General features: G+C 36.7%; 1 protein-coding gene across 3 annotated transcripts in view; it reads left to right on the top strand.

Annotated features, from left to right (window-relative positions):
* The window catches only part of INTS6 (integrator complex subunit 6), a 102,160-nt gene that overhangs the window by 28,854 nt on the left and 64,265 nt on the right, over positions 1-9,041 (top strand). Inside the window, exon 1 of one of the 3 annotated variants that reach the window (XM_008066094.2) lies at positions 3,309-3,772. The exons of the other annotated variants lie outside the window; for them this stretch is intronic. The gene's annotated coding sequence lies outside the window, so the exon portion shown is untranslated. Of the gene's footprint in view, positions 1-3,308; positions 3,773-9,041 lie in introns of those variants that run through there. 3 annotated transcript variants of the gene reach the window in all.

Here is a 9,041-nt window from a genome sequence, read left to right as displayed (position 1 = left end):
AGACTCCAACTCAAAAAATAAAAATAAAAATAAAATAAATAAATAAATAAATAAATAAATAAAATCACCTTGGTTGTAATTCTGGAAATTTTGTTTCAGTTGTTCTGGTTAGAGACCCAGGAATCTGCATTTTTAGTGTCCCAGTTGATTCTGATGTAGAATCAAATTTGGAAACCACAGTTTTAGAATACATTGTGACTACAAATTAAAAAAACAAACTACACCAAAAGCTTGTGAAATGAACAAATTTAGCAAATCAGGTTAGAGATGTTTTCAACTTACATGTCCAGCAAAAAGTATGTTGTTTAAGAGTGCTGGGTGCAGTGGCTCACACATGTAATACCAGCACTTTGGGAAGCCAGAGTAAGAGGATCGCTTGAGCCCACGAGTTCAAGACCAACCTGGGCAACAGAGGGAGACCTTGTCTCTACAAAAAACACAAAAGATTACTGGGTGTGTAGCTACTTAGGAGGTTGAGAAGGAAGGATCCCTTCAGCCTAGGAGTTTGAGTCTGCAGTGAGCCATGATTGTGCCACTGCACTATAGTCTGGGCAACAGAGATCCCGACTCAAAAAAAAAAAAAAAAAAGAAGTATTTTGTTTAAGAGAAAATTAATTCTCAACCTTTAGAATTGTTGAACTTGGAAATGGGTTTTCAAGGAATATGGAATTGACTTTCTGTGAATTTTTTTTTTTTTTTTTTGAGTTGGAGTCTCACTCTGTCACCTAGACTGGAGTGCAGTGGCCGCACCTGGCCACTGCAGCCTCGACCTGCTGGGCTCCAGCAATCCTTCCGCCTCAGCCTTCCAGGTAGCTGGAACTACAGGCGCGCACTACCATGCCCGGCTAGTTTTTGATTTATTGCAGAGATGAGGTCTCGCCAAGTTGCCCAGGTGGGTCTTGAGCTCACTGGCTCAGGCAATCCACTTAACTCAGCCTCCCAAAGAGGGGGATTACAGGCTGAGCCACCGAGCCCAGCTATGTGAATATTTTTAATATGATAATTTCTAATCAGTTTGATATGATTTAGAATAGATTATTGACTAGCCTTGAAAAATTAACTTCTGTGCCAAACTGCAGTCTGTCTGAAGATACTTCTTATATATAGCATGCTGTATTGTGGAAGATCTTCTTAGATCCCAAGTATGAGAAAGGTTGGAGGACAAGAGATGCTAAGAAGAGAGGAGCAGTTAATTTCCGTTTTCTACCATGTGTTTGCTATCCCTGGCTTAGGGATTTTTATCCAAGGGATTACATAGTATAATTCCTGTTGTGAATGTCTATGTTGCTAGCATCTTTAAAAATAACATATATGTGTGTGTATGTGTATATATATGTATGTATATATGTATACACACATATACATACTTATATAACACACACACCTGACCCAGATGAGGGCAATTTATAAAGAATTGGTGATAATTAAACTTAATTTTTTAGAGAGTTGATGTGAAAACTATTCCAGATGGCCAGATGCTGTGACTCATGCCTATAATCCCAGCACTTTGGAAAGCAGGAAGATTGCTTGACCCCAGGAGTTCGAGACTAGCCTTGGCAACTTGGCTAAACCTCATCTCTACAAAAACAGGCAAACAGACAAATGCCCTTCTAGAGTAATTTCTTTAGATTTCGAATTGTTTAAGTGTTCTAAATTAATTATGCAGCAGTTTTTCTGTGACATATAGTAACTTTGGCTGTGCACAAGATAGTGGTATCTCCATACATTTATGTGTAGTTCTAGATACTGGGGAATACAGATAGAATTAAGCAAGGCTCTTGCCCCAAGAAAACATAGTGTCTTTGAAAACAGGCAAGTATATAATCATTTGTAATACATTATGGCAGACATAAACAAGGTTCTGAGGGAGCAGAAGAAAGGGAACTAAGTTTTGAAGGAAGAGTAAGAATTAAGCCTTGAAATTTCAGGAAGAGAACACAGTATGCAAAAATATGAAGACATGAAAGCACTGTGTTAGGAGTTAAAAATGTATAACTGGAGTATGGCAAGTGTAGGTAGGAGTAGATGCTTGAAATGCAGGTAGAAGGCAAATGATACCACCCTAAGGAGATAGGACTTCATTCTCTTAATACTTGCAGTGGAGGTATTGAAGATTTTAAGCAGATTAGTCACATGGTCAAATTTGGATTTTTTTTTTTGAAAGCAAGATTTATTGAGGGGACAGAAAAGCTCCCACAGTGGGAGGGGACCTGAGGGGATTGCCCCAAATTTGCATTTTGGTAAAATTTCTCTTCTAGTAAAGCATAAGGAAATGGATTGAAGGGTAAAATAGGAAGGATTAAAAAAAGTACATGTAACATCCCAGAAAAAAACATGGGGAGTGCCAAAACTAAGCTAGTGCTGGGCAGAAATTTGAGGACTTTGGTAAGTATGCTAGACAGATTTGATATGTATGGTAGGAGGATAAAAGCAATGTATTTGACAGAGGTGCTAAACCTAGGGTCCATAGTTGGGATCGAGAGTTCTGTGAATGCTCTAAAAATCATATCTAAACATTGTTCATCTGAGTGCATGCACATTTTTCTGGGAAGAGAGATCCATAGCTTTAATCATATTCTCAAACAAGTAAAAACACACTGGTTTAGTATTAATTTCAGATTTTTAACTTGGGCATCTATGTGGATGTTTGGTAGTAGTTAGTTGAGATGTGGGTGATATAGGATAAAGGCAGAGAAAAGGTAAAATAATTAATAGGGTAAGGATGTTTTAAAGAAATTATAATCTGAACTTTAAAACAATTACTTCAAAGGCTTTTTTCTTGCTTTAGCATTATGTCTTAGGAGAATGTTTTGTATTTGAAAACAATATTTTTTTTCTGGATTCTGATAGTTAAAAGTTCTATTTTGAAGCAAATTAAGTAAGCCTTACATCATCCTATTATTTATTAACTTTTAAAATTTTTTTAAAAATTTAAGTTCACACTGATATGAACATTCTTATTTCAAGCAAGCACTAAGATTGAAATTTATCAGAATGCTAGGACAAGAGCATTGTGTGTGTTTGGGGGGGTACTCCTTTTACTAGCGTCAAGTCAGTTAACGAGGAAACCTAGTTTTTTAAGAATACTAAGTAGATTGCTTAACTGTACATTGGCAGTTTTCTGTTAAACTCAGCCTCTTTGGGTATTTCATGCCTCTTCCAGTCAGATTACAATTTGAGAGAATGAAAATGTTAAGTATGTGGTCTCCTGATGAGGTACACTCACATAAGTCTTAGACTACTGCTAGTCATTTATAAATAACTTGATTATACTTACTTAGCTGTATTTTCACTGTAATTTAACTTCCACTGTTCTTTTCACATGTAATACAGTAGATTTTAAATGTTGAGGGGTTCTATATTAGGAATAAACTGTGTAGCAACTAGAAAGTAGTGAAACTATGGGCTTTATATCAAGGCAAGGCTAATTTTGATCTAGACAAGGCTGTTTTGTATATTTTTCCCCACGCTCTGTCTTTTCAGATTGAATTACTGATTTTTCCCCCTTTGTTTTGTTTGTTCTGGTTTTGATGTTTTTTTTCCTTTCAGCTAAAGGAGCAGCCCAGTGGTTTTCAAGAAGTGCCAAAGTGCACTGACTGTCTCATGATGACTGGTGCCTCAGGGAGGGTCATGATTCCTGGATACAGGATCGACCTGATCCTGGATGTCACTTCAAGCAGTCAGATCGTGGGGAAAAGCCTTGTCTAATGGCTAGCCTTCCTCAAAAGTCTGATGCTAGTCATCTCGGAAGGCCTCAGAAAAAGCCTTAAAGGTGAGCAGAGTAGACTGTAGTTCTCTCTGGGGGCTGTGACTATTTGTTGGAGAATCTGATTCAACGTAAAATGACAACTTTAACCTGGTGAATCCAGGTTCAATTGGTAAATTAACTTTGAACTTACATATTTGTTGATGACGATGACCAGACCCCAACTTTAGAGTACTAAAACCACCTTTCTAAGCTTAAGATCTATAAAGGGAGGAATCTGGTATTTCCTGGGCTCTTTAGAGCCTTAGGTTAGTATCTGCTTAAAATAGAAATAGTCTTGCTATCTATCATAGCTAAGGAACACTTTGGTTACAAAATTGCATTCAGTTGTGAAGTACAAGTAGATTTTTAAAATATTAGCTAGCAAAGTATTCTCTTGGTTTATATATTTATTATATATCCATTTTTTTCAAGCAGTTGAACTTCAGGGGTTAGAAGCATAAGTTTGAATTTATTTGATTTGTCTGTCATAATAAACTTTTTAAAAAACATAAGCTACCTTTGAAGTAGTTTGGATTTATGTAGCTCATATTTTATTGCATTCAACTTGAATATTCTTACAACCTGCATTTTTAGCATTATAAAAAGATTTTTTAGAGATGTTTTGAGTATTTCAGCTTGGAAAAAGTTTAATTCTAGGCCTCTTTGTGTTTTAAAACACTTATAGAAGAACTACGTTGTTCATGTAATAACCTTGATTGCTGAATTTAAGTAAACTCGGCTTGTCCTAAGACTTAACTATTTTTAAAAAATTGAGTCACCTGTATTAAGAAAAAAATTGGGCATGTGCCATCCCCAATGTATGTACTTTTTAAAATTTACAGATTATATATCACTACTGTATTAATGTTATTATGTTAGAAAATACATACAAATAGAAAGTTAAAAAGATGAGATGAAAAAAACTTTTACGAAGGAAGTTCTGATATTTTCTTCCTGCATAACATGGTTTGTGATGCATATCAGGGGTGAGCATGCTTTTTCTTTGAAGGGCCAGATAGTGAACATTTTACACTTTTCAGCCTATATGGTCTCTATTGGATTTACCCAACTCTGCTATTGAAGTGCAAAAGCAGTCCTGGGCCGTATGTTGAATTAATGTGGCATTGTTCAGTAAAATTGTATTTACAGAAATAGACTCTGAGCTGAATTTGGCTGGTGGGCTATAGTTTGCTGATCGCTGGAGTATACCCTATTTTGTAGACCTTGCAGTTGTGCTGTACTATTTCTGTTAGGACCTTTTCACATCAATTTTAGAGTGAACTTTATCCATGCAATTGATCTTCCTTAATCAAGAGAGAGAAGAACACTAGTAGTCAGAATGTATTCAGTTTAATTGAACAAATACTTATTGAGCAGCAGTGAAGTTCAGACACAAGGTTAGGTGCTGATTTGTGAGTTTGGTAAGAGAGATAGGTAAAGTTGAGGCATGGTGTAAAAAGTAAAATGATTAAAGCACAGGCTAATAAGATGGTATAGTTGAGAAAGTGAGACAGGAACTGGCTCTGGGAAGTGTCTCATTGAATTTTGAAAGATTAATTCAAGTTTGTGAAGTAGATGGGTGCAAAGGCATAAAAGTGATAGAAGAGAGCTTGGGGGAACCATATGTACCTTAGTACTGATAATTGGTAAAGTGTTAAAGAAAAGCAATAGGAGGTGAGACTGACAGATTGGCATGGCCCATTCTGTTTGCTCTGCCGAGGAACTTGGACTTTTGGCCATATAGCTTGATGGGAACCATTGAAGACATTTTAGTAGGAGTAAGTGATCAGATTTGTATTTTAGAAAAGTAGTGAAGGTAGTATAGAGTATATAAGAAGTAGATTTTTTGGCACCTCATCAATTGTGAAGGAGGACACAATTATTTGTGGGTTGATTTATATAGACATAAAATTAAACTTAGAATGCTATTTAGTAATAAAAGGAATGAACTGCTGGCGTGCTTCAACATGGATGAACCTCAAAAACATTATACTTGATGCAAAAGATCACATATTGGCCAGGTACGGTGGCTCACACCTGCATTCCCAGCACTTTAAGAGGGCAGGTTGGTTGAGCCCAGGAGTTCGAGACTAGCCTGGGCAATATAGCTGAAACCTTGTCTCTACAAGAAAAAAATTAGCTGGGCTCCCACTTTGGATGATGACGTTGAAGGATTGCTTGAGCCTAGGAGGTCCAGCCTGGGTTATGGAGTGAGAACCTGATCCAAAAATAACACTAAATAAAAAGACTACATATTGTGTGAGTTCATTTATGTGGAGTATCCATAACGTAGATTGATTAGAATTTTCCTGGGGTTAGTTAGGGGACTGACTGCAAATGGGTGTAGGATATTTTTAGGGTGTTGGAATTATTATAAAACTTGTGTGGTGGAGAAGGTTTTTCAACTCTGTAAGTTTACTAAAAATCATTGAATTGGACACATAAAATAGATGAATTTTATGATTGGTAATTATATCTCAATAAAGTTGTTAAAAAATTAGAAAGATTTTACCATTCCAATCTGTTGGAGTAAAACTTTCTTTAAAAAAAATATTTCCATATTGCTGGTTGTCAAGTTGATTGCTCTTTGCTCTGAACAAATATTGACGTTAAACTAGAACTGGGGGAAAAAAAGAAAACTGGAACTGAAAAAAGTAACTGTAGAGTATATCTATAGGAAGTACCAATAAATAATAAGGTTGGCATTAATTTTTAGCATTCACTTTGACTTTAATGATTTTTAAGCTTTCCTTTCCTTATGAAATATGATATGAGGAGAACCTTCTTCAGTGCTTATATTAGATGATAGTATTAAAGGATAGAAATAGCCTAATGGAAATTTACTTGATTTTTTTCAACGAAATGATTGCTAAAGAAAGAAACTGAAGTATGATGCTTTATTTACAAATTGTTTCCTCATAATCTTGACAGTCATAGAAAATAAACTTAAAAATTAGAAAATGGTCAATTTCATTTAATAAATATGTATTGAAGGCCTTCCATGTGCTAGGCACTGCTTCTTAGAAACAGATTGTGAAGGATTCTTTTTTTTTTTTTTTTTTTGAGTTGGAGTCTCACTCAGTCGCCCAGACTGGAGTGCAGTGGCTGCTCCTGGCCACCGCAGCCTCGACCTTGCTGGGCTCTGGCAATCCTTCCCCCTCTGCCTTCCAAGTAGCTGGAACTACAGGCGCGTGCTACCATGCCCAGCTAATTTTTTTGGTTTTTATTGTAGAGATAAGGTCTCACCAAGTTGCCCAGGTGGGTCTCGAACCCGCGGGCTCAGGCAGTTCGTTCAACTCAGCCACTGATTACAGGCTGAGCCACTGAGCCCGGCCTTAAGGATTCTTAACTATGTTGCTTTATTTTATTCCTGGCAACCTCTGTGAGGTAAGCTTAATCATTAAGAATATATGTATAAATTTAATTGTGTAATTCTATTGTGTATAAGGTAAGTTCACTTCTCACTTAATTCTCAGTTGTGTGGGAATGAAGAAAATAAGTCTTAGCAAGACTGATTCTTGCCTAAGAGGCATAACTGGAACCTGACCCTTTTTTTTTCTTTTTGGTACAAGTCCATTGCTCTTTATACTCTAGTGTGAGATTTATTTTTTAAAAAAATTACTACCCTGCATAAGGATAGTCAGATAGATCAACGGAATAGAACTGAGAGTCTAAAAATAAAACCTATTTCTTTATAGTCAGTTGATTTTTAACAAGGAAGGAAAGACAATTGAATGAGAAGATGATAATTTTCATAGCAAATGGTACTAGGACAACTGAATATTCACATGCAAGAGAATGTGAACCTCTACCTGACACCGTATGCAAAAATCAGATTAAAATGGGTCAAAGACCCAAATGTAAGAGCTAAAACTCTTAGAAGAAAATAAAGGTGTAATCTTCATGACCTGGCAGTTGGCAAGTGTTGAACATGACACCAAGAAGCAACAATCAAAGAAAAAAATAGATAAGTTGGACTTAAAAATTAAAAACTTTTGTGCTTCAAAGGATACTATCAAGAAAGTGGAAAACACAGTAACAGAATGGGAGAAAATATTTGCAAATTGTTTCTTTGTTAAGGGCCTAGTATCCAGAATATATAAATAACTATTAGAACCCCCAAATAAAAAGTCAAAGAAAACATTTTAAAATGGTCCAAGGATTTGATTAGGTGTTTCTTCAAAGAAGGTATACAAATGGCACATGAAAAGATGCTCACCATCATTAGTCATTAAGGAAATGCAAATGAGAACAATGAGATACCACTTTATACATACTATGATGGCTATAATAAAAGAGATGGACACTAACAAATGTTGGTGAGAATGTGGAGAAACTGGAACCCTCAGATATTGCTGTGGCTGTAAAATGATGCAGCTGTTTTGGAACATAGTTTGGCAGTTCCTCAAGAAATTAAAACATAGAGTTGCCTTAAGGTCCTTCACAAAAACCTGTAAATGAATGTCATAGCAATGTTATTCATAATTGTCAAAAGGTGGAAACAAACCAAATGTCTGTCACCTGATGAACGGATAATTAAAATGTGGTGTATTTGTGCACTGAAATATTATTTAGTCTTAGCAAGCAACAAAATTTTCCCAGATGCTACAACATGGATGAACCTTGAAAGCATGCTGAGTGAAAGAAGCAAGACACAAAAGGCCATATACAGCAGGATTCTGTTTATGTGCAGTGTCTAGAATAGGCACATCCATAGAAATAGAAATAAATGGTTGCCAGAGGCTCGGGGTAAGGGGAGGATGCTAAAGCATATGAAATTTCCTTTTTTAGCTGGGCTCGGTGGCTCAGCCTGTAATCCCAGTGCTTTGGGAGGCTGAGGTGAATGGATTCCCTGAGCCTGCGGGTTCAAGACCCACCTGGGCAACTTGGCGAGACCTCATCTCTACAATAAATCAAAAACTCAGTCAGGCATGGTAGCGCATGCCTGTAGTTCCAGCTACTTGGAAGGCTGAGGCGGAAGGATCACCAGAGCCTAGCAGGTCGAGGCTGTGGTGGCCGGGAGTGGCCACTGCACTCCAGTCTGGGTGACAGAGTGAGACTTTAACTCAAAAAAAAAAAAAAGAAAAGAAAAGAAAAGAAATTTCCTTTTTAGGTGATGAAGGTATTCTGATATTAGACAGTGGTCATGGTTGCACGACTCTGCTTCCTGGTTCAGCCACTCTAAAGCAATGAAATGAAACAAATGGAAGAATGCCTGTCTTTAATCCCACATACCCTGTTTTTCTTCTCTGGTGATAATCTTCCTTATTTCCTTTTGCAACAAACTTAGAGA

The sequence above is a fragment of the Carlito syrichta genome, unplaced genomic scaffold (genome assembly GCF_000164805.1).
Source record: "Carlito syrichta isolate Samal-C Ts95f unplaced genomic scaffold, Tarsius_syrichta-2.0.1 Scaffold308842, whole genome shotgun sequence".
Taxonomy (NCBI): domain Eukaryota; kingdom Metazoa; phylum Chordata; class Mammalia; order Primates; family Tarsiidae; genus Carlito; species Carlito syrichta.
Note: the sequence above shows the minus strand (reverse complement) of the source record. Positions and strands in the feature narration are given on the sequence as shown.